This window comes from Pongo abelii, chromosome 4 (assembly GCF_028885655.2).
Source record: "Pongo abelii isolate AG06213 chromosome 4, NHGRI_mPonAbe1-v2.0_pri, whole genome shotgun sequence".
In the NCBI taxonomy this organism is placed as follows: domain Eukaryota; kingdom Metazoa; phylum Chordata; class Mammalia; order Primates; family Hominidae; genus Pongo; species Pongo abelii.
Window position 1 is genome coordinate 71,934,391 of NC_071989.2, and position 24,779 is coordinate 71,959,169.

Genomic DNA, 24,779 nt, shown 5'->3' on the forward strand with positions numbered 1-24,779 from the left:
CATTTGTTTGACAATGGGAGACCATTATTGGATTGCAGGCTCACATCTGTCTAAGTTATTGTCTAATTAACCTGAAATATGCTTGCAGAAGCATAATTTTCTCTATTTCATTGGTTTCCCAACTTTTTTTTTTATCACAAAGAGGCCACATTTTTTTTAATTGACAACTCAATCTCTACATACATACAGTATTGCATGAATTATAAGTGGATCAACAATCATATTATTGATACAAACTCATGAGCATTTACATAAAACTACTGCTCTAGGTTTTGGTGTGTTTTGTGCCAGCTACTTTAGTGAATAAACGAAACATTAAGGAACTCAGCTACTTGAATTCATGAGAATCAGCTTTCATAAAAAGCATATATATCATCTCATAGAATACTTAATATGTCAAACCGAGGAAAATCAGTAACTAAGTGACAAAAGGAACACTTTTAAAGAAAAGTTGGTGATAAATATGTTAGGCTAAAATACTAAGAACTTTAGCAACTGGACCGAGGAACCGGAAAGTGTATGCACACTGGGAATTTTAACAAAAGATCCCCATGTTCTCCTGCACAGTGAGGACCGCATTCCAAAAGCATAATTCTGTGTTGCTACAATGTCATCTCTCCTACAAACCACTGTTTCAAAGGTGAAAGAAACAAGATGGTAATTCACATAAAAAGGTTTTAAAATTCTTCCCACTCAAAATAAAATAAAAATAATATAATCTCTATCAAATTATAAAGAAATTCTATTAAAATGTTGACCACATAAAGCAGTCAGACCATTTGCCTTCGCTGACTGCCTCAGAGGGCAGAGCATGTGTCACCTACAAGGAAGCGGAGAGGGGGGTAGAGTCCCTACTCTCCCCCAACCTATAGAGTCAGGGTGGAGACGAGCCCTTTGGCTTCCCTGGGGTTTTGCTTCCTCACATAGAGAATTGAGGGAGGTGGGCTAGATGGCTTTAAGAGACTCCTCAACTAAAAGAATCAAAATCAGCTTGAGATCCCATCTCTGAACAGACATATAGGGTGGCAAAAGAAATGGATTAAAAAACAGGTGGATGACGTCTCTCTCACCTTATCATACCATCACTCAGAACTAATCTGTACTATAGTTGAAAAAAATCTTTGCCTGGTACTATTAAAGCGTATGCAATGAGGCAGCTGACAATGAAATTTTTCATAAAAATGTATGAAAAGGCTATGTTAAGTTCGGGTGGAAGAAACAAAGCACCACCATATTACTACCAGCAGTCAGGACGTCCTGTCTCAGATTTTAGGAGTCACCGATCTGGTTGGGAGAAATGCTGAGGGATGTTCAAGCCATTCAATAGCGATCTAAGGAGTGCACACAGTTCAGGAAATGGATAAACAGGTGTCCAGGAAGGCAACTTTAATGAAACTGGTTCTAAAACAAAGGATGCAAGAGATCTAAATGATCCAAAGAGAGTGATGACTTCTCATTTTGTCCCCTATAGAGAATACAAATATCATTTCTTCTGGAATCCAACACACTGGCTTCATTTTCAAGATGTATCACTTTATTTTCCAGTACGTGACAGTCACATGATTTCTGCAGTGAGCCCCAAAGCTTCCACCAGCTTTCCTGGAACCTACGGCCAGAAGAGTCCTGAGATTTCAAATATTAAAGCTTTCTCCACAGCCACAAGTCCCTTTGATGTTTGGGTTATTGAACACAAACTCACTGGATAATTTGTCTTCAACATAGTCCGTTTCTGTTCCTAAAAGTGTTAACTGTGCTTTCTTTTCCATGAATACTCTGACTCCATCTTGAATAACTTCTTCATCAGAATCTCCTTTTGTCTTTGTATATTCTAGAGTATAAGAAAGGCCGTTACAGCCCCTGGCTCGGACACCAACTTTTACACCTACATGCTCAGGCTTATCTTTAAGAAGTTGTTTTATCTTGTTTACTGCTGAAGGTGTCAGGGTGAGGGCTGCCTGGGTGGGCTGCAGCTTCCTCTTGCTCACAGCCTGGACAGTTGCCCGGACTAAGGAAGCCAACCAACATCTTCGCCGTCCTGGCGCCCTGGTGCCTCGGGCCGGAGGTCGGCTGCCTCAGCCTCTCTCCACGGACACGGCAGGCGCATTGGTTTCCCAACTTTTAAATTGTGCCTCTCATTAGCAAAATAGTTTGAAAATGTCTCTCTCTAAAATGTGTGCATATTCCTTTTTTCTTCAAATCATATACATATAGTATTGTTATTCTGTATATTAAATATTAAGAAAGCCTAATTTCTAATTTTTGAGATAAAAGTATGAACAGAAATTCTATTATTTTAAAACATATTTTCTGGGGTATGTAACTCCACTTTGGAAACTGTAGTCCTATATTTCTGATTTGTAATAATTTTCCTGCTCTAATATTTCTTTGGGATACAACTTTTTTTCTGTCATTTTAACACCATGGAGCAGTGGCTCTCATCCGAGGGCAGAATCTGATGGCAGTTGCCTAAGAACTAGAGTTTAAAAAGGCCTGTCCGTGATCCTGATCCACCTCCCCCAGGACCACTGTATTCACCACCCAGCTACCCCATCTCATGAAGACGGTGACTAGTAGTAGCAACATGGCCTTAACATACCTTACCTGGGTAGCAAAATGACATGACTAGCAATTTATGCAGATTGTACTTGCCTAGATGTGGTAGAAAAACAGTGAGGCAGAATAATAAAAAAATAATTTGTGTCCTATTGAAAAAAGCTTATATGATAAATTTAAAAAAAAGTGGTTTACATCTGTGTGTATTTAATGCAATGGTCACTGTGCAATGCCACATGCAATTGTGTCTCTCTGTGAGCCAGGAGTTTTGTTGAGTATGTGTAAGTGGGTAAACTTAATGGTTATTTTGTAGAATCATTTTTTAAATGTGGTGGGAGAATCTGTGATTTAAGGAGTTTTATGGGGAATCTCATTTTGTGATGTAAATACTCATTTTTTGAGTATAAATCCAAATTTTTGTATGCTGTTAGCCTAATAAGTTCCCTATCATAGACAATATTAGGTGATGGCAGGGAGGTGGGACCCCAAAGCTTTCATTGTACATGTAAATTAGAATGGCTAATTGAAGCAGATATCCAGATAATTCAGACCAAACTCTCCCTTTTTGTTTGCAATATACTTGGCTGAGTTGTTTAAAAAAAACAAAAACCTGTGCTTCTTTTCTTAACCACGACCTCAGCAATCTTGAGCAAAATGTCTGAGGGAGTGTTCTAACAGGCCTAAGAGGAAGCCCTTAAAAGAGAGACCTGTGGTCATACAGACTTGAGAAACACTTCCAACTTGTCCCTTCTTTTGGAGAGTCATCATGCATTACAGACTATGAGAAGTCCTGCACAAAGGAAAACTTTTGAACTTAGTTTAACCCAGTGTTTTCTAAACTTCTTTGACAGGCAACCCTTTATTTACATAAAATTTGCTAACTTACAGTCAAACTGGTGTTCTTTGAAAGTCCATTTTGAGAAATGCTGGTATAAATTAAAGCGGTACTTATACAGCCACAAGTGCTAAGAGTGCTAGTCAGTAATCCTAAGAAGCCAAGGATGATGGGGCATGAATGTCCACAGTTTCATACTGCTGCCACTGGTAGTTTGAGGGATTTGCTAAGGGGATCCTCCAGGCAAACACTGGGTTTATAATGGTTAGGCTTTATCCCCAAAGAGAAAAATAACCACCCAGTGGGCTGAGATTGGCCCATTAGTTTTCCCAGAGTCTCTTTTTCTCCTGAGCACCTCCTCCCACTCCCAATTTTTGCAACTTTTTAAGGGGATGAGAGGGATGGGGTGGAGCATCTTTTCCCAAGTGGAGAGGTCCCAAGGGCTCTGTCATGGAACACCGGGAAAACAGAAAACATTGAGTAGAGACAAAGCCTTGAGCTCCCCCTAGAGGTAAGTATCTGATCATCTCTACTGTGGCAAGACACGAAAATACCATTTTTTTTAAGATTTACATATCATGGACATCATTTAAAGTTCGATTTAACAATCACCTGAATATTTTAGTTAAAAAGTAAAAGAGTAGTTATCTTTTAATATTAGTGCTTATTTGAGGTTAGATATTATTTTATAACTTACATTGTACCTCTCGTCAGCAAAATATTTTGAAACTGTCTCACTGTAAGTGTATATATTATTTTTTCAAAATATGTACATGTAGTATTGTCATTCTGTATATTAAGTATTAAGAAAGCCTAATTTCCCTACAGCTGTTGCAGTGTTTACCAATAGCTACTCCTGTCTAAGGGCTATGAACTAGTCGGAATCTGCATATGTTTTTGGTCAGAAACAGCCACACAGGGTCAGTGCAGATGACCCAATCTGCAAATACTATGTCTTATAGAAACATAACTTTGGCTAATGTGACTGTTATGAGGATTTCAAATGCAAATTCTTCATCCTTCTTCCCAAACTGAGCCACTGAAGTACATTTATTTATTTATTTCCTTTATTTATTCACCTGTATTTGGTAAACAGCAGGCACTTCTCTCAAATGTTATGACATTAAGGGATGCCTTATGACATTCCCTTAGGGTGCCTATGACATTTGTGATTCTGTTAAGATCACTTTGGCATTATGGTTGTTCTAACTTTGTTCACGAATGTGTTGTGTTCTGTTTTTATGATGTTTATGACCAGAGATGAAAGTAGGCTGAGCTCAGACAGCTGGTCCCTGTTTAGCCTATTTCCTCCCACATTGTGATTTGGAGAAAATCCTTTAGTTTTTCAGGGCCTTGGCGTTTTATTTATTAATCATGAGATGCTGGCCAGGCGCGGTGGCTGATGCTTGTAATCCCAGCACTTTGGGAGGCCGAGGTGGGCAGATCACCTGAGGTCAGGAGTTTGAGACCAGTCTGACCAACAATGGTGAAATCCTGTCTACTAAAAATACAAAATTAGCTAAGCGTGGTGGCACACGCCTGTAATCCCAGCTACTTGGGAGGTTGAAGCAGGGGAATCACTTGAACTGGGGAGGTGGAGGTTACAGTGAGCCGAGATCGTGCCATTACACGCTAGCCTGGGCAAAAAGAGCGAAACTCCATCTCAAAAAAAAAAAAATAAAAATAAAAAAAATAAATCATGAGACGCTACAATATCCAAAGGTGGACCCACACTCTTACTTGTGCTAATGGAAGGGCAGTCCCACGTGGTAGCACATTGAGGCACATGTATCCTCAAGTGTGTGGGGAAGGTGCCGATGGGTCAGCAAAATCACCATATGATTATAGCACGCCTCCCTAAAGGTTCATATTTCTCAGAGATGTAGGAGAAGGCAGTATTGTTTTGACATTAAAACCAAGAAAATTTGCTTGGGAGCAAATTAAAAAGACATGGAGGTTTACCACAAAAGAAGAATGAATTTGGAAGCTTCCAACAGGCCCCAGGGCATACATTCACCGCTCTTTACAGTTAGTGGGGTTCCAATAGAAAGGCTTGAGAAGTGTTGCCTTTGGCCCCAGAGCCCGGGGTGACACCAGTGTGCCTGGAAACCCACTCCAAGCTTGATCACAGCGTCATCTTCAAGCTCACTCGGGGTCACTGTACATCTCTTCTCCCTACACGAGGGTGGTGGCATCTATTACACCACTACTGTGTGCCAGGCTGGGTGCCAAGCCCTTTATATGCATTTACTCTTCGCAGGGGTCCTATGGTAAGAGCTGTTATCCCATTTTCGATGACAAAACCAAGACACGAGGATTTGAAGTTTCTGTATTTGCCGTCAGTGAGTGCCTGACGCAGAAACTGAATGCTTGGTCTGTTTAGCTCTCCAGTGTGCAGTTCCAGCTGCAACCCTGTGGGAATGCTGGCTAGGCTGCTCCCTAGCGGTGAAGTGATGGGAGCGCAGGAGCGGAGCGGAGCTGGAGAATCCCACTCCTCCCATTCCGAGCCTGAATTTTAAGGGCTGAGCAGTATCAGTGGTGGTGTACCATGATTGCATTATCAGTCTGCCTTTACAGAATCCAGGACATATTCCACTGTGCAGTTTGACGTAAGTCTTTTTTTTTTTTTTTTTTTTTGAGACGTCTCCCTCTGTCGCCCAGGCTGCAGTGCAGTGGCGCGATCTTGGCTCACTGCAAGCCCCGCCTCCCGGGTTCACGCCATTCTCCGGCCTCAGCCTTCCGAGTAGCTGGGACTACAGCGCCCACCACCACGCCCGGCTAATTTTTTGTGTTTTTAGTAGAGACGGGGTTTCACCGTGTTAGCCAGGATGGTCTCGATCTCCTGACCTTGTGATCCGCCCGCCTCGGCCTCCCAGTGCTGGGATTACAGGCGTGAGCCACCGCGCCGGGCCCGATGTAAGTCTTATATTTCAAAGTTTTATCATTTTGCCCAGTCGTGGTGAGCACAGTACCATAATTCACTCTATGGCCCAAAAGAGGAGGTCCGAGATAAATAAAGTGCTTGGAGGTTTTTAGGTCTTTTGTGCTGCTAAGTCAGAAAATGGAGAATGAAGACAATTTAGCACAACTTAAGAAATATGAATCGGGTGCTCACTATACACTAGCACCGGGCCCTACAGTTGGAAGAGATAGACATGCACACAAATCTCTCTCTTTTTTTTTTTTTTGTAGTTAAATGCTATGAGAAAGATAAAGTAATACCCTTTATCTTGGGTATTTTCTAGTTCATATTCTCAAAGAAGATCACTTCTTTTGAGGGAGGTGGGCAGACTATGCCCAGGTCAAGGTCCCTATCATTTGTTGGGGGCAGCATTGGACGACATCGTAGTTTCTTGGAGGTTCACAGTGGCTTTCTGTGGAGCAGGCACCAAGATTGAGGCAGTTCATGCATCACTTATTAAGACAAATTCCCTTGGTCTAGCACTGTGACTGTTGGCCTGATGAAGGGAAATTGTGAGAAATTTTGCTTGTTTCAGAATTTCAGCTTGCTGTTCTGGCCATCGCCTTGCCTCTGCTAATGTTATTTGTGTCCCAAGGTTTGAAATTATTTGGTTTATTAAGAGAGCCTGATATGAGGTGCTCAGTCAGTGTCATCTCATCTCCTAAATACTGCCCGAAGTTCCAGGAGGAAGGGATTTAATAGACTCGTTCCTTTAGGAAGCTTAATTTGAAATTCATTTGGGTTCAGAAATTTTATGGGTACAATCGGATCCAGACATTGCTTAATGAAGTTCTAGGCAGATGTACAGTGAATGATCTGTGCCTTCTCCAAATCCTCAGTTAAGCTCCTCTGATATACCATTAACTTTTAGAAAACCAGAATCTATGACCCAAATTCTAATTAATCCTAAGAATAATGAGGTACAAAGGCATTATTTTTTCTTTTTTTGAGTTTTCTTTCTCTTGCTAACAAAGAATTTTAAATTGTGGCTCTAGCATTAAAGTGCATACATTTTGAATTTACAAAGTATGGAGAATAACATGAAATCATCAGCAGGTCAATGAATTAGATTTTATTTTTGTGTGTGTGGTAACATTAAACATCTATCGTATAACTTTCATTTATTCTTATGTCAGCTATTGCTTAGAGTAATTCAGTATCATAATCTATATTTAACTTATTCTACTTTATAAAGGACTTTAAAATAACATATATTATCTTCCATAACATATGCTATGACACTGGTATTATTATCCCCACTTCGTACTTGAGGACACTGAAATTTAGGAAAGATTAGTTAACTTGCCTAATTTCACACAGTTGTGGTCCTAGGAAAGAAACATATATTTTAATAGCCAGCCCAGGTTTTTTTTTCCATTAAATGATAGATTCTCTGCTATTATGTTTTTGGTTTTAGTTAATAGACATATTGGTTGCTATTGACATTTGGCACATCTGGCTTGCTGTTCTTAATGACCAGTGGGTTCTGGGCACTCAAATATCGACCAGTGCCAGGCAGCTAATGTCAATGAGTGTGGTGGGCTGGGTGTCAGACAGGGAGTGGTGGGGACAGTGGCAAATTGGAGAGTGTACACTCCATTTAAAAAAGAGTTCCCTTACCTATTCCCACTGGGCATGCTGGCCTGGTGTTGCAAAATCTTCTAAAATTTTAAGAGGAGCCAGAGATCTGGATTTTATGTGGAATCTCTCCATTCTAAGTGTTGGCAACCAAATTTTTTTTTCCCTTTTAAACTCTGCAAGCCAAGCAAAACCCATCTATCAGTTGGATTCAGCTCATGACTGCTAGTTGTGACATGGGCTTGCTTTTTACTTTTTTGGAGGTACATGTGAAGGAGGAGTGAGTGGGTGGGGTAAGGCCAGCATCACTTACTCAGACTATAGATGGTTCTTTTCCTGAAGCCAGGAAGTCTGAGCAAAGCTGGGGAGGCTGTGGGTTTCCGGGCTGCTTAATGTGGGCTATTCTGGGACTGCCCTCTTCTTGCAGAACTATCTGAAATGAGGGAGACTTCCTTATAATTAGGGGCTGACCACTGAGCACTGTGGCATCGCCCACTCTCCAGTAGTTAGTTGTACTTTGTTTAGTAACTTTATTACTATTCCTTTGCTTCCTTCATTTCTTTCCTCTTCTTGGGAGATTTCATTTTCAGCTGAAATCAGTAACATTTGCAATGAAACTGAAACTGAAAATCAACTGAAACTGTTGCAAATGAAACTGAAATCAGTAACATTTGCAAACTTCCGAGACAGAAGACTTCAGAAGAGGGTGAACTTTATTATTATTATTATTATTATTATTATTATACTTTAAGTTCTGGGATACATGTGCAGAACATGCAGGTTTGTTACATAGGTATACACCTGCCATGGTAGTTTGCTGCACCCATCAACCTGTCATCTATATTAGGTATTTCTCCTAATGCTATCCCTCTCCTAGCCCACAACCCCCGCGACAGGCCCCAGTGTGTGATATTCCCCTCCCTGTGTCCATGTTTTCTCATTGTTCGACTCTCAGTTATGAGTGAGAACATGTGGTGTTTGATTTTCTGTTCCTGTGTTAGTTTGCTGAGAATGATGGTTTCTACCTTCATCCATGTCCCTGCAAAGGACATGAACTCATCCTTTTTTATGACTGCATAGTATTCCATGGTATATATGTGCCACATTTTCTTTATCTATCACTGATGGGCATTTGGGTTGGTTCCAAGTCTTTCCTATTGGGAATAGTGCTGCAATAAACATACACGTGCATGTGTCTTTATAATAGAATGATTTATATTCCTTTGGGTATATACCCAGTAATGGGATTGCTGGGTCAAATGGTATTTTTGGCTCTAGATCCTTGAGGAATCACTACACTGTCTTCCATAAAGGCTGAATTAATTTACTTTCCCACCAACAGTGTAAAAGCATTCCTATTTCTCCATATCCTCTCCAGCATCTGTTATTAGAAGAGGTCTAACTTGTTTTAAACTAGATTTCCTTTTGCTTGTGTGATCTATGGATTTTATTTATTCAGTTTCCTGTACCTGTAAGCACAGAAAGTTGAAAACTAATTTGATTCAATTTTCCCAGATGCAATCTCATGTGTATTTTATGCTAGTTTTTAAGGTTTTTGAATTTTAACCAAACTTGGCACAAAGTGACTATGTTACTGTTATATGCCACATGTTCCGCTGCACAAATACATAAGCATTAGACTCAGGTTTTTCTCTATTGTAAAGAAATTCAGACCTTCTCTGGGTGTCTAGTAAAATTCCATCTAGATTAACATGTGCTGTGACCAAGGGATTCTTTTACTGTATCATTGTAATGGTTTGAACATTTTTGAGCTTTGGAGATATGATGAAAAGGTGGCAAAAGCATGTAATGAAGAAGGTTCAGAAACTCTAGAATTAAAACCTATTATTTGCTGAGCACTTATTATTTGCCAGGCACTGTGCTAATACTTCACAGTCATCCTACATTACCTCATTTAATCCGTTAAACCATGTGTAATGTACCTATCAGTTATACTTTAAAGATGAGAAAATTGGCCGGGCACGGTGGCTTACGTCTGTAATCCCAGCACTTTGGGAGGCCAAGGTGGGCGGATCACGAGGTCAGGAGATGGAGACCATCCTGGCTAGCACGATGAAACCCTGTCTCTACTAAAAATACAAAAAATTAGCCGGGCGTGGTGGTGGGCGCCTGTAGTCCCAGCTGCTCCGGAGGCTGAGGTGGGAGAATGGCGTGAACCCAGCAGGCGGAGGTTGCAGTGAGCTGAGATCGCGCCACTGCACTCCAGCCTGGGCGACAGAGTGAGACTCCTTCTCAAAAAAAAAAAAAAAAAAAGATGAGAAAATTAAGTCACAGATTCAGTACTTTGCCCAAAATCCTATGAGTAGTCAGGGGTGGAACTTGGATTCAAACTCAGGCTTATTTGATCCACAAAGTGTCACATTTCTAACCACCATGTTATATAGCATTGTTATCAAAGAATGACTTCTACTTCAGGAGCTATGCAACAGAATAAGCAAAGAAAAGAGAACTAGTTGGGGTGAGATGTGAATATCACTCTGTGCAATTAAGATGGCACAAGACCCTTGGCAGATAGAGCAGAAGCACACTGGTCATACTTAGCAGGACATCGAATGTCATGTACTTCCTAGGACTGGTGTAGAATTAAACTGGGAATGCTGGCGACAGCCGCAAACTCCTCTTGCTTGCTGAGGAATGTATGGGTGTATAGTGTGTGAGACTTTATGCCTTCAGCAGTTCATGACACTGGTGTTAAATGACCATTGGAGGAAACAGTGTCAAGTTTTATGATAAGGTGGAATATTGATTTCTGTAATGTTTTGCATGAATTTAATGGCTGCTTTGTGTTTCAGTATATGAATGTGCCTTAATTTATTCAACCAGTTCTATTAAGAGATACTGAGAATTTAATATCTATATATTTTGATCTCCAACAAGTTGTTGCCACAACTAGTCACTTTGAATTGGGCTTCACCATCTCTAGACTCTCATTTGGATTTTAGTGTTTGGTATCACATTAGTCACAGTACATTGCATTTGTGAACAATAAAATCTAAATACTTCATCTTTGGCAACCAAAGTCTTCCATGATGTTCCATTTCAAGACATGGCTAGTTAACAAGATAGGTGCCAAGATCTGTAGTTGAACCTATTCTGGGTACTGTTTGTGCTGCCACACAAACTGCTGCTAAAATTGTTTGCTTTTAGAATGTAGACAACCTGCTGGAATCAACATAACTGGGAAATATGGAAGAATGAAGCTATTGTCTTAATACTTGTCCCTCTTGAATCAGCCACTAAATTATAGCTTTATCAGTCTTCACTGGTCAAGTGTTTGCTATCTGTGGATTGTTAAAGGCTGACAAGTTTTAAAGCATATATATATATATATATATATATATATATATATATTTTGTTTATTGAGTGCATTTAATTTAGACATTAATGAAGCTAAGTTAAAATATGTATTTTATGGCTGCTGTTTTTTTTTCCTAATAGTTGTTAACATATGTAGGTAGCAAGATAAAAGAAACAAAGAATTTAAAACTAATAACCTTGGAAGAAATTCCAGACTAGGTACATTTGGGATTGCCAGGAATGTTCTTTCATGATAAAGTTATTTAATTATCATCTCATCCTTTGCTTTCTTTTGGGATATTAGTGTAATTAATGTGATAACTTATTTAAGTTTGTGGTAAATAATTCAAATGGTCTAGAGCATGTAGGGAACATAAATACTTCTTACTCCTTTGAGTGCGCTTCTGAGGAATTCTGTATTGACGGATTTTTCTTTTATCTTTCTGGAAACTATGACTACAAATATTTTTACTTATAGTCACATTGGCATCTACATACCATATATGTATCTATTATATTTAACGATAGACCTATTTAAAAACATCTATCTTTGTTTTTCCATAAATGGGATGATAATGTTCTCAGTTCTCCTATAACTTACTTTTTTCACTTAATAGCACCTCTTTAACATATTTTTCCATTGTTATTATGGGATGACCAATAAACGTACTCAAAGTTGTATGTCTTTGCAAATATCTAGGTGTGAGAAATGGCTGAGGAGTGTGCTTGGACCCCACAACCCTATGTACAGGTGCTTTGCTATGGCTTCCTGGTAGAGTGGGGGCTCCACTGTGAAAAGGCACAGTTGGAATCCATTTCTCACCACATAATATCTGCTTGACCTTGAGGAAGTTACCTAACCTTTCTTTGCTTCAGTTTAGTTTAATTGTAAAATGGGGATAATAATACTCTGTTTCCTAGGTTGTGAGGATTAAATATAATGTAAAGTCGTTAGCATAATTTCTGACACATGGTAAGTTGTCAATAAGTATTATTATTGTTGAGCCTGAGGTGGGTTATAGCTTTGTATTTACTTTCTGAGAATTTAAATATGCAGTTATCTTCTATGCATGTTAATATGGGTGTTCTTAAGCATGGGGCACGTAATTTTTTAAAAAAAGCTTTAAAAATCAAATTGGGCTAGTCTTAACATGTCAGTCAAATTTGAAAAGGTTCATTTTTATGCAAATAAACTATCAATCTACTAATGAATGGTATAAAAGTTGTATATAATATTTTATTTTACATATTCTGAAAGATGGGGAGAAATTATACCAGATTTTTAGAAGACTAAAAACTGAAAGAGGTAAAAAAATTTTTATGAAAAAAGTTAAAGATGGCTGAGATTCATGAACCTAGTTAATAGAAGTTTAAGGGATGACTATGGCTATTTTCAACACTATGAAGTTTGTTAGGAAAAGGAGTATATATGGGAAAATAGAGTCAGATTATTCCCTGGAGAGAGACAAGGAAGAAACTGTGTAATGGATGTAATAGCTATCAGGAAAGGTTGAGGAGGCTTTGAGGTATATTTGGGTGTGTTTTTACACACATGTACACACTCACACACATGCTTGCTCCTCCAGATCTTCTCCGCCTTGCTGTACACTGCTAGCCCTGTGTGCACTGTGCTCTCTGGCTTCCAGTTAGCCCAGTAGAGGTACCAGTTGCAGGTTGGAGGGCAAGAGGAGAGTGAGGTCCAGATGTTCATTCTTCCGGCTTCCTCCTGGTGATTGTAATTGGTGTGGCTGCTGTTGTTCTCTATGACAGATCTTGTTTATTTCCTCAGGGTTCTTCTATAGTTGTTTTGTTTATTTATTCATTGGTTCATTGTTTGTCCTATCAGAATGTAAGTCCCAAGAAGGTAGGGACACTGTCTATGTTGTTCACGTTAATATCTTCAGGCCAGCACAGTATTTGGGTCATAGTGGGTGCTCAATGAATAATTGTTGCACAAATGCATAATAACAGAAAGACTTATTAGCATAGCCAATGGTCTTTATCAATATGTTCCGTATGTAAGCTCTTTGACATTGCTTTGTACCTGCGATCTCCCCAATGAAACTTAAATTTTCAGAGGGCAGATGGTTTATGCTAAAAAAAAAAAAATTCTCCATAGTGTCTAAGATCACATAGAGCACACCTAGGCATTCAAAACATATTTATGCATTGGCTGACTATGAGCACATGCTATATTGTTATAATTATTAATTAATACATTCAACAAATATTATTGAACCCCTACTATGTGCTAGGCATTGTTTTAGGTTCCCAGATACATCAGTGAACAAAATAAAGACCCCTGGAATCTTTGGGAGGGAGAAAGACAGTATATATAACCATAAAAAATGAGTAAAATATATAGTACATTAGAAGATGATAAATACTGTGACAACATTAAAGACAAGAAGAGCATGCTCAGGAAGATGGAAAGGTGGGTGCTGAGACAGGAATGGGAGAGCAGGTTGTGATGAAAACAGGATGTCTAGGAGAGGCCTTACTGAGAAGATGATATTTAAACAAAGACATGAAGAAGTCAAAGGAGGTGGGCAAGCTAACACCTTGAAAAGAGGTTTTATTCCAAATGGCAAGAACAGCCAGTGCGATGCCCTAAGGCAGGTGAGAGTTCAAGGAATAGCAAGGAGGCCCATGTGACTGGAACAGATTAAGGGGCAGAGAAATAGGAGATGAGGTCTTGGAAGCAAGGGGGAAGGACCTGTAGGCTTTGTAAGACCTGGGGAGCTGTTTTGAGCAGAGTTTTGAGCAGCAGGGTGACACAATCTGACTTTTGATTTAGAAGGATCACTTGCTTCTTTGTTGAAAGGTACAAAGCAGGAGGCAGGGAAACTGATTAAGAGGCCTCTTAGCAACCCAGGAGAGATGGTGACAGTTCAGACAGGGCCGCTTGAGAGGAGTGGTCAAACTCTGGATGTGTTCTGAAGGTTTCTGTAGCTACTTGACAGCCAGGTTTAGCACGCATTTTACCTTTAAATTGGGACATAGAAGAAGAGTAGGAAAGCATCTTTGGGTAAATGTTTTTGTGTGGTAATTGTGACTAGCATGCCTCTGGGTACCTTTCATTAAATACACTGCAGGCATCTGTTTCTCTAATCTGTTCTACATTTCATGGACAAAACTGTGTTGACAAGCCTTTAAGGCAGAAAAGGAATGCAGAGGAAAACAGTTATCTATTCATTTCAATTTGGGGGATGTATGCAAGTAAGTATAATACTTTTAAAATTCATTTAATTTCGAATGGGCTAATGTCATCTTCCTGGCTAATCTAGGGATCCCTAAATTTAAGGGTCCAACAAACAATGATTTAAGCATATTGTTTGAATATTCAAATTTCAAAATTTCTATTAGAAACCCCAAATTGCTAGTTTTTGTTTAATCTTATATGACTGGAAAATGACAATGTGGATAGTATTTTGTTTGATCTGCAACATTTCATTATGACAAAATTAATTTATATAGTGATTTGATTGAAAATTCAACAAAGTTAACGACAGTTCCTTGGTACAGTTAAAAAAAAGCTGGTTGTTAGATTTGGGCCGTGGGTAAGTGAATGTTTCTTATTTTCTTACATTAAAATGCGAATCTGTAACAGAGATCATGACCTATCCTGGTAAGTTTTACATCAAGAGGAAATGTTATGAAAATATTTGCTGTGGAGTGATATAAGCCTCAGTTGGAGAAAATCGATCTAATTTACAACTATTCCTCGAGGGTCTACAATGTACCAGGCACTGTTCTAGGCAAGGGGATATATCAGTGAACAAAACATTTCTGTGCATGGAATTGACATTCAAGCGAAGGAGACAAGAAAACATTGACATAATGTCAGTTAATTGTATGTGCTATAAAAATAAGCATGTAAATAAATGAAGAGTATACATTGAATAGGGTTGTTAAGGAAGGTCTTTGTGAGGATTTGGCATTTAAGGAGAGGTTTGAATGAAGTAGAGCTGTGAGCCATGTAAATATATCGTGCAAGAGCATCCCAGAACAAGCAGATAGCCAAGGGCAGAACATGGAGGTGAGGACTTTACAGCTGTTAGTATAAATCCCCAGGTCTGTTTGCCACTGTGCTTAGAATCATAGCTGTGCTCTTGGATGTTCCTTGCAGAGTGCAAGTGGCTGTGGACAGGTTGGTGTGACTGGTGTCTCTACCTCCAAGCAGGTGCTCTAAGACTCAAAAATATTGGGTCCTCTGTGACTACCCCTTATCTACTCAGCTATCAATTCCTGATGGTGCCTTTTATATGTCTTTGTATTCACTTGTTCACAGGCTTTGTATTCAGAGGCTCACAATCATCATCTTTCTATGTGCTCAACTATTCCTACCTAATTTGCTATACAGGGATTGTTGGAAGGTCATTCTGTTTTCCTAGTTCATCTGGTTTCCTGTTTGTCTTCTGAAGCCACAAAGAATAAATCTGTGCTTTTTTCCTTCCTTTTTATATGTCAGTTGCAGTGCTTTGAATGTGTCTCCCAAAGTTTATTTGTTGAAAACTTAATCCCAGTTCAACAGTGTTGAGATGTGGGACTTTTAAGAGGTGTTCAGGTTATAAGGGCTCTGCCCTAGTGATTAGACTAATGCCATTATTTTGGGAGTAGGTTCATTTTCACGAGAGTGAGTTTGTTATAAAAGTGAGTTTGGCTCCCCTTGTGCTCTTTAATCCTCTTGCTTTCCACCATGGAATGATGCAGCAAGAGGGTCCTCACAAGATGCCAGCACTTTGATATTGGACTACCCAGCCTCCAGAACTATAAGAAACAAATCTCTGTTCTTTGTAAATTATCGAGGTATTCTATTACAGCAGCATAAAATGGACTAAGATGGCAGTCTTCAAATATTTGCAGACAGCCATTGTATAATTCCTTTCAGCATTTTCTTTTCCAGACTGAATTTCCTGGTTCCATTGATAGTTTGTCTATGAGATGTTTCTAACTCTCTTACTTCTTTGTTGCCCATTTTTTGGCATATTTTCGAGTTTGTCAAAATTTCTTAAAAATTTGATGCTTAGTATTTAGAGCATATATTGTGTTCCAGATATGCTCTAAACCATTAGTCTCAAGGATGAAAGGACTAAAAACTCCCTTGATCTGAACATTGTATTTCCTTAATCTGAACACCATACTTTGATTCAAAAATTACATCATTTTGTTCTGCAAATGTATCTTATAATTAATTCATATGTATCGTATAAACATGAGGCTCAACCTAGCTCAAAAGTGAGACTGATATAAGTTAAATTCAGACTGTACCATCTCTGTGTCTTTAGGCAAATTATATTTAACCTCTCAGAGTCAAATTTTCTTAATTATAAAATTGTATACATAATCGAATTTATTTCTCACTTGGTTGTTGTAATAATCAAGATTACTCATAAAAGGTAAGACTTCTAGAAAGCATTTAGTGATGTTATGTCTTTTTTACTTACACCATTATCCATTCTCTAGGGTAAACTCTCCTGTCGGTTTGTGTATGAAAAGAAGGAAGCTAAAAGTCATCCCACCCTGTCAGGTTATGAATGTATTGCCCTGTGACCCCTGAAGAAGACTGACCTGGCACATAATAGGACCTCAATAGATACATATTTGTTGAATGACTTTATAAAGTCTTATTTCAGTTAGAAAGGGTAAATTGCTTGTGGATTGGCTGCTGATAAATGGGCGTGGTCTCCTCGTTTGCCTATTTGTAGAGCTGGCTTTGTCTGCTTATGTTTGTCACAATTATAAAGAGTTGACAAGATGATATAATGAATGCCATTAGTAAATTATATAGAAAAGGGTTGCTGTTTGCAGGGCTGTTAATTTAGTCTGACCACTGGAGAGCCATTTAGTGCTTTGGAATAGATAATTTGTTAAATGACACATAAGGAAGTTGAAAAAAATTAATGCTCATCTCCAAAGAGCAATTTACTCCTTTTTTTTCTATTCAAGCTAAATATTTGTTCAGAGCTTTGACTTCCTTATAAGAGAGAAACTATAAAATGACAATATAATCATCTTTTTATTTTCTTATTTAGAACAATGAAACCTGAGGAAGAAACTTAATATTGAGAATGGATACTGGCACACCTAGAGGAATTTCTACAAAGAATATAAGATTGCCAAACTGAACATAAGAAACCATAAATGACATGTACACTGTTGGAAATATATCCAAATTTGCATAGAACTTTGTCAGATAAATGACAGCTAAACCTGTTGAATTTTTTATAATCAAGAGCAATAAGTGTGGCTGTCAATGTGAATTTTAATCCGGGTTTCTTAGAAGTCTGTAATTGTTTCAGGTTGGTGAGATACAGTTTCTAACACAAAGTACAGAATTTCTCCCATCAGAATAAGAGATTCTTGTGCCTGTGTGTCTGTTCTCTCCTACCTGAGTATATAATGTCTCTGCTGGATTATCCAAGACCCTTCTGTTCACAAACAGCCTGAAGTGGAAGAATCTGTGGGTATTTACATGTTTTCAAACCTGTCTGGACTGTTTAACTACAAGGGAAAGTATTAGGCCAAATTAAAATGCTAACTTTGCAAAAGCACTCAACCAAAAACAATTCAGCATCACTGTCTTAAAAGAATTTGGGCAAACTAAAAAAGCAGGCTTCATTTATTTTATTTTATTTTTTCAGACTGAGGCTTACTCTGTTGCCCAGGCTGGAGTGCGGTGGCGTGATCTCGGCTCACTGCAAACTCCGCCTCCCAGTTTCAAGCGATTCTCCTGCTTCAGCCTCCTGAGTAGCTGGGTAGGCGCCCACCACCATGCCCGGCTAATGTTTGTATTTTTAGTAGAGGCGGGGTTTCACCGTGTTGGTCAGGCTGGTCTCGAACTCCTGACCTCGTGATCCACCCACCTCGGCCCCCCAAAGTGCTGGGATTATAGGCGTGAGCCACTGTGCCCAGTTGTAAACTTTAAATTAATACAATATAAAGCCTACATAACTCCCTGGGAAGGTCAAACTTGTGGGACTCACAGTGGATATACGTGAAAGGCCATATCCTGAGATCCAAAGGAAAAGCTGATTTAAATGACAAGATATGTTATATTTACCAATGCATATATTTAATGAATCAGGCATACAGTGCTCACCTATTCAGCAATTTCAGCGCTTTTCCTGCTTGCCTTCAAAATTTCATCTAGGAGTTCACAAAGGAATACTCGTTGAAGCTTCATCATCAAATGGATTTTTCCCCAGGGAAGTCCAGTTTTTAGTTGTCTTTTATTGTCATCAATCCTTAGTCTAGGTCTGTCCTCTGGTGATGGGTTGTGTTTACAGCAACAGTGTTCCTGGACCCAGAGATCCTCAGGCAACATTATAGTGACCATTTATTCTGACCCCCTAAATGGAAATGAGGTCTAATGAATGAGGCTTATACTGTTATTTGGTTTTCCTGGAATAAAATAACCTGGAAACAGTGGTTGGAAATCACTGGCTTGGAGAAGCCAAGAGTGCTTGCTGTCTTCAACAGTTCAGTATGTGCTGCTAATTACATCAAGATACACCAGTGAGCACCTGACCAATATCTCTGCACGGAAACCTTTGTCAATCTTGTGCTCCCTTTCTTCTGTAGTTCCTGGTCCAGGCTGCATGGATAATGAGGGAGTAGGAAAGAGCTAACACAGTTTACCTTGGCTTCATCCAAAAGCCAATTCTTGTCTTCCCAGCTACATCCCTGTGATAGTTTCAACTCCTTTATCGTCTGCATTTTAGCATCCCTTTCAGGAAGAGCTATTTGAAAATCAACCAAATATTACATACAAGCCTTAAATTGAAGTTTGCCAATTTAGGTGCAGTAACTGCAGAAGAAATAAAAAAATTACAAGAGGAGTTGAGGAGAAAGATCACTAAATGGTAGGTAAGAGAAGATTACCCAAATAGGGAGAGCAAGGATAATTTTTAAGATCATGGCATTGGTGTGCACAAACTTAGCTTCCTTTGGGACAGGCCTCATATCATAGTCAGATACCATCTCCTTTAAATGTAATGGCAACACTTGACTCATTCTAAATTACAGGCATCCCTAATTTTTATGCCAAGAAAGATTTTCTCCAGTGTACTGCGGGAAGACCAGATGGCCTTGTCATTGCTAATCAGTGGATCACGGAGCTCTTGAGAGCGTGCCGAGGGCTCTGGCTTTAGCTAATTAATGTGAGCTCCGAGTCAGAGGCAAGAATTAAGCAATCAACTCCTTTCTCGGATTCTTATACATTTTGGAAGCGTGCCCATGATTAGCTTGCTCTGAAAAGTCTCAATGTAGAAAAAAAAAAGTGTCATTTGGGCTAAGCAAAGAATTATAGGAAAACTCCCGTATGTACTTGGAAAGAGAACTTAAATGTCTAATTAGGGCAAGATAAATAAAACCAGATAGAGCCAAATCTATAATACTTTTTTGTAGGAGAAATATTTATTTCTATTAATAGAGGTTGTGTAAAGTTTTGAGAGTTAGGTGGAATCAGGTGGCCTCTGATTAAGTTGCATTTTAATATTTCATACAATTTTTGAGGAAAATAAAGCCACTATTAGTCAAGTGGATATTGTAAATGATGTCAAGATTATTTTTCTGTGTGAAAGAGTGCATCATAAATCTTTTTCCTTCAGTCTTTCTTGTGTTTATTATTTCTATATACACAGCATCCAATAGAGTGACTAACACATGGTGAATATTTAAAAATGTTTGCTGAAAAAAATGACTAGATTTGGAACAAGATTCTGTGTGGTACTGTTGCTGCTATATGGTTATTGCATGGGAAGCTTTGAATCCATTTATTAACTTGTTTGCTAAACAAACAATTGTTGATCTCCTGCTGTGGGCCTAGGTATGGAGTTCTTAGGGATAAGAATAAAACAGACAAAACAAAAGCTGAACGTCTACAATTTTGAGTTAGTATGACCCTTTGAATTTGTGAAGATTATTGATATTGATATGATATTTCTTCTAATATGATACAGTTCTTCCAATATTGCAGCAACATGATGATTAAATACAAACACCCCCCCAAACAATAGCTTTTTGGACTCACAACCCAAGTATGTGAATTTCTTTCATTTTCTTGTCTCCTTGCTTGACTCCCATTACCCTATTTTTTTTTTGTTTTTTGAGATGGAGTCTCACTCTGTCACCCAGAGTGGAGTGCAGTGGTGCAATCTCGGCTCACTACAATCTCCACCTTCCGGCTTCAAGCTATTCTCCTGCCTCAGGCTCCTGAGTTGCTAGGACTACAGGCGTGCACTACCACACCCAGCTAATTTTTGTAGTTTTAGTAGAGATGGTGTTTCACCATGTTGGCCAGGCTGGTCTCGAGCTCCTGACCTCAGGTGGTCCACCCGAGGTCTCCCAAAGTGTTGGGATTACAGATGTGAGCCACTGTGCCCGGCCCCATTACCTTACTTTACAGATTGCTTCCATTATCCAGCAATTTACAAGAAGAGAGCTGCTTCTATATCCCAGGTCAATGTCGCTTTCAGGCAGTGGAGCCAAAGGGTAGAGAAGAGTGAGATAATGTGGATCGATGGCCATGTGCTTTTTCCCCTGTGCTGGCCTGGAAAGAATGTCCAAAGCTCTCGCAGATGTGCACGCTCAAACTAACCTTTATTTTATGAAAGTTCTTTCCTTTGGCATGCAGCCTTTGTCTACAGCACAGCTTTCTGACAAAATTCTCCCAAGGCCTTTTCTTAAGGTGGTGCAAGCTCTAGGCTTGGGGTGTCCAATATGGTAGCCACTAACTACATATATCAGGCCCTTGAAATGTGTCTGGTGTGACTGAGGAACTAAACTTCTAATTTCATTTAATTTTAATTAATTTAAAGCTAACTTTAAAACTGGTAATTCAGTTTTGGAAATGTTTCAAGAATGTTTGGAACAACTTGGTGCCTCTGCAAATCTGTTTTTTTCAACAGTTAATTTCATGAAATCTAAATACAGATCAAGTATTTCCAATGAAAATTTAGTGTCCAAATTGAGATGTAAAGTGTAAAATATGTACCAGATTTCAAAACAGTACAAAATGTAAACTGTCTCAAATAATTTTTAAAATATTGATTACATGTTGAAATGAGAATATTTTAGATATATTTGATAAAATAAATTATTAAATAGATTTTTCCTTTTTGTTACTCTAAATGTCTTCTGCAAAATTTAAAACTATATGTGTGTCTTGCATTATATTTCTATTAGGTAGTGTTGCTTTAGACAAAGTGTAATTATTGGAGGAACCCACCCCCAATATTTCAACATAGGTTCTTTCAATTTTCCATAAGTGTCGGCTGGCTGAGAAATAAAGAGAGACAGTATAAACAGACGAATTTTATAGCTGGGCCACCAGGGGTGACTGTGATGCCCGCCTGAGTCTCAGACCAGCAAGTTTTTATTAAGGGTTTCAATAGGGGAGGGGGTGTAAGAACAGGGAGTAGGTACAAAGATCACGTGCTTCAAAGGGCAAAAAGCAGAACCACTGATAAGGGTCCAACAAAGATCACAGGGCAAAGGGCAAAAGCAGAACCACTGATAAGGGTCTGTGTTCAGTGGTGCACGTATTGTCTTGATAAACATCTTAACAGAAAACAGTGTTCGAGAGCAGAGAACCGGCTGGACCACAAATTTACCAGGGCGGAGTTTTCCCAACCCTAGTAAGCCTTAGGGTTCTGCAGGAGACCAGGGCGTATCTCAATTCTTATCTCAACTGCACAAGACAGACATTCCCAGAGCGGCCACTTACAGACCTCCCCCGAAGAACGCATTCCTTTCCCAGGGTATTAATATTAATATTCCTTGCTAGGAAAAGAATTTAGCGATATCTCTCCTACTTGCACGTCTGTTTATAGGCTCTCTGGAAGAAGAAAAATATGGCTCTTTTTGCCCAACCCCACAGGCAGTCAGACCTTATGGTTGTCTTCCCTTGTTCCCTAAAAATCACTGTTTTTCTATTCTTTTTCAAGGTGCACTGATTTCATATTGTTCAAGCACACATGTTTTACAATCAATTTGTATAGTTAACACAGTTATCACAGTGGTCCTGAGGTGACGTACATCCTCAGCTTACGAAGATAACAAGATTAAGAGATTAAAGACAGGCATAAGAAATTATAGAAGTATTATTTGTGAACTGATAAATGTCCATATTAAGATGAAATCTTCACAATTTATGTTCCTCTGCCACAGCTCCAGCTGGTCCCTCTGTTTGGGGTCCCTGACTTCCCACAACATGTAATTACTTCCTCTAATTACTATTAGCTACTTTTTCCTCGTTGTGAAGTAGTTACCATAAGACGCAGGTGACTACCCCAGAGTAGCCAGGAGTGGCCTGCAGTTTCGGTCTTCATTGAGCCCTTAACTCTACTTCCTCATCTAACCAGTCAAAAGAATTCTATCTACTTTTTGCCCTTGTTATCCTTCCTGTCCTTCTCCTCATTCTTCTCCCTCTACTCCTCCTACGTCTATAGACCTGCACAATTTCTCCTGAGTTAAATAATTTCACTCATGTTATTTCTACTGCCTAACTTTGACAACTTTCCCTCTTCTATATATTATAGAGTTCTCCTTTGAAATTCCCCTCTGACCAATACAGACTTTGTAATTCACCTTCTATTGATTGCAATATTGAATATGGGCTAACATTTCCCAGAGGAAATAAAATAATTGAAATGCCAAATAACACGTTAGGCTGGGTGCAGTGGCTGACACCTGTGATCCCAGCACTTTGGGAGGCTGAGGCGGGAGGATCATGAGGTCAAGAGATTGACACCATCTTGGCCAACATGGTGAAACCCTGTCTCTACTAAAAATACAAAAATTAGCTGGGCATGGTGGCATGTGGCTGTAATTCCAGCTACTCAGGAGGCTGAGGCACGAGAATCACTTGAACCCAGGAGGTGGAGTTTGCAGTGAGCCGAGATCACGCCAGTGCACTCCAGCCTGGCGACAGAGTGAGACTCGGTCTCAAGAAACAAGCAAAAATACACGTTAGTTTGTTGCTGTACACATTTGTTCTAAATTATTTTCTAAGTCATTTTCTTAAATGACTTTTTCTTTGTTGATCAGAGGTGTGACTGTGTAGTGAGCGAACCGAATGTGGGAAAATAGTGGGTGTCAAAAATAACTTTAGCTTCAGTAGTCGAATGCATAAATGCGTAGTGGTATAGTTAGTAGGAATAAGCAAACGAAGGAGAGGAGTTTTTTGGGCAGACATAGGACATTTTAAATTGGGCATATTAGTTGTGGAGTGCTGGCAGGCATGCAATGAGCCCAAAGTATCTCAGCAGGTAGCAACAAATGAAAGCCTAGAGCTGTGTACTATCCAATATGGTAGCCACTAGCTATCACATTTAAACTAAAATGAATTATGTGCATAATGGTCACATGTGACTAGTGGTTGCTGTATTGACCAGCACAGATGAGAACCTTTTTTTATCATGACAGAAAGCTCTGTTAGACAGCATTACTCTTAGAGTTGGGGCTGGTTGTGGTTGGAAGATTTGGGGGGTAACAGATATAGAGATATACTACTGTTTGGATATGGGTTGTTTGCAACCCCCCTGCACCCCACTAAGTCTCATGTTGAAATTTGATCCCCAGTGTTGGTGGTAGGGCCTGGTGGGAGATGTTTGGGCTAAGGGGGTGGCTGTCGCATGAATAACTTGGTGCAGTCCTTGTGGTAATGAGTTCTTGCTCTATTAGTTCTGTGAGAGTTCCCATGAGACCTGATTGTTAGAAAGAGCCTATCACCTTCCCCTTCTCTCTTGCTTCCTCTCTCATCATGTGATCTGCACACACTGGCTCCTGTTCAGCTTCCACCATGAGTGGAAGCTTCATGAGACCCTCCTCAGATGCAGATGTTGATGCTATGCTTTTTGTACAATCTGCAGAACTGTGAGCCAAATAAACCTCTTTTCTTTGTAAATTAACCAGCCTCAGGTATTCCTTTATAGGAACACAAATGGACTAAGACAAGATGATAGCTGAAACTGGGAACTAGATGAAATCACTGAGGTTGAGAGAGAATGTTATGAGAGAAGACAGAGAGGACCTAATCTAGGAAGACTCCCATTTTAACAGAATAAGTAGAAGAGGGCCAATAAAAAAAAAGACATTCTACTTTTCTGGTTCTATTGTTTTGCACAAAATGAAAAGGATAACTTTGTATAAGCTGCGAAGCTCCTTATATAATGGCTATTGAGTACCACAAGGAACAATGTATTCAAACTATAGTTCTGTGAAGGAAACACATGATTTTTTTGTACCAAAGCAAAATATTAAACTGTGGCATTGGATCACTTCTGCAAGGGAATGAGTGATTTTTTTTTCTAATAACTTTAATGATTTCAGGTTTAGAGCTTAGATAATTAACAGTACAACAGAATTTCTTTCAAATGCAATTTTCGTTAAGCTTTTGGCAAGTGCAGGGTGACAGTCAATCTATGACTGAATTCTGAGACAAGTGCCTGTGGTACAGGTGTTCTGTTCTTTTGGTTACAGCAAGTACTATATTCTTTAGGGCCAGATGTGGGGGAAGCAGAATCATGG

The 24,779-nt window shown here is 39.2% G+C and overlaps 1 pseudogene; it reads right to left on the reverse strand.

Annotated features, from left to right (window-relative positions):
• Positions 1–1,462: 1,462 nt before the first annotated feature.
• Positions 1,463–12,957, reverse strand: LOC100939584 (uncharacterized; annotated as a pseudogene).
• Positions 12,958–24,779: the final 11,822 nt, after the last annotated feature.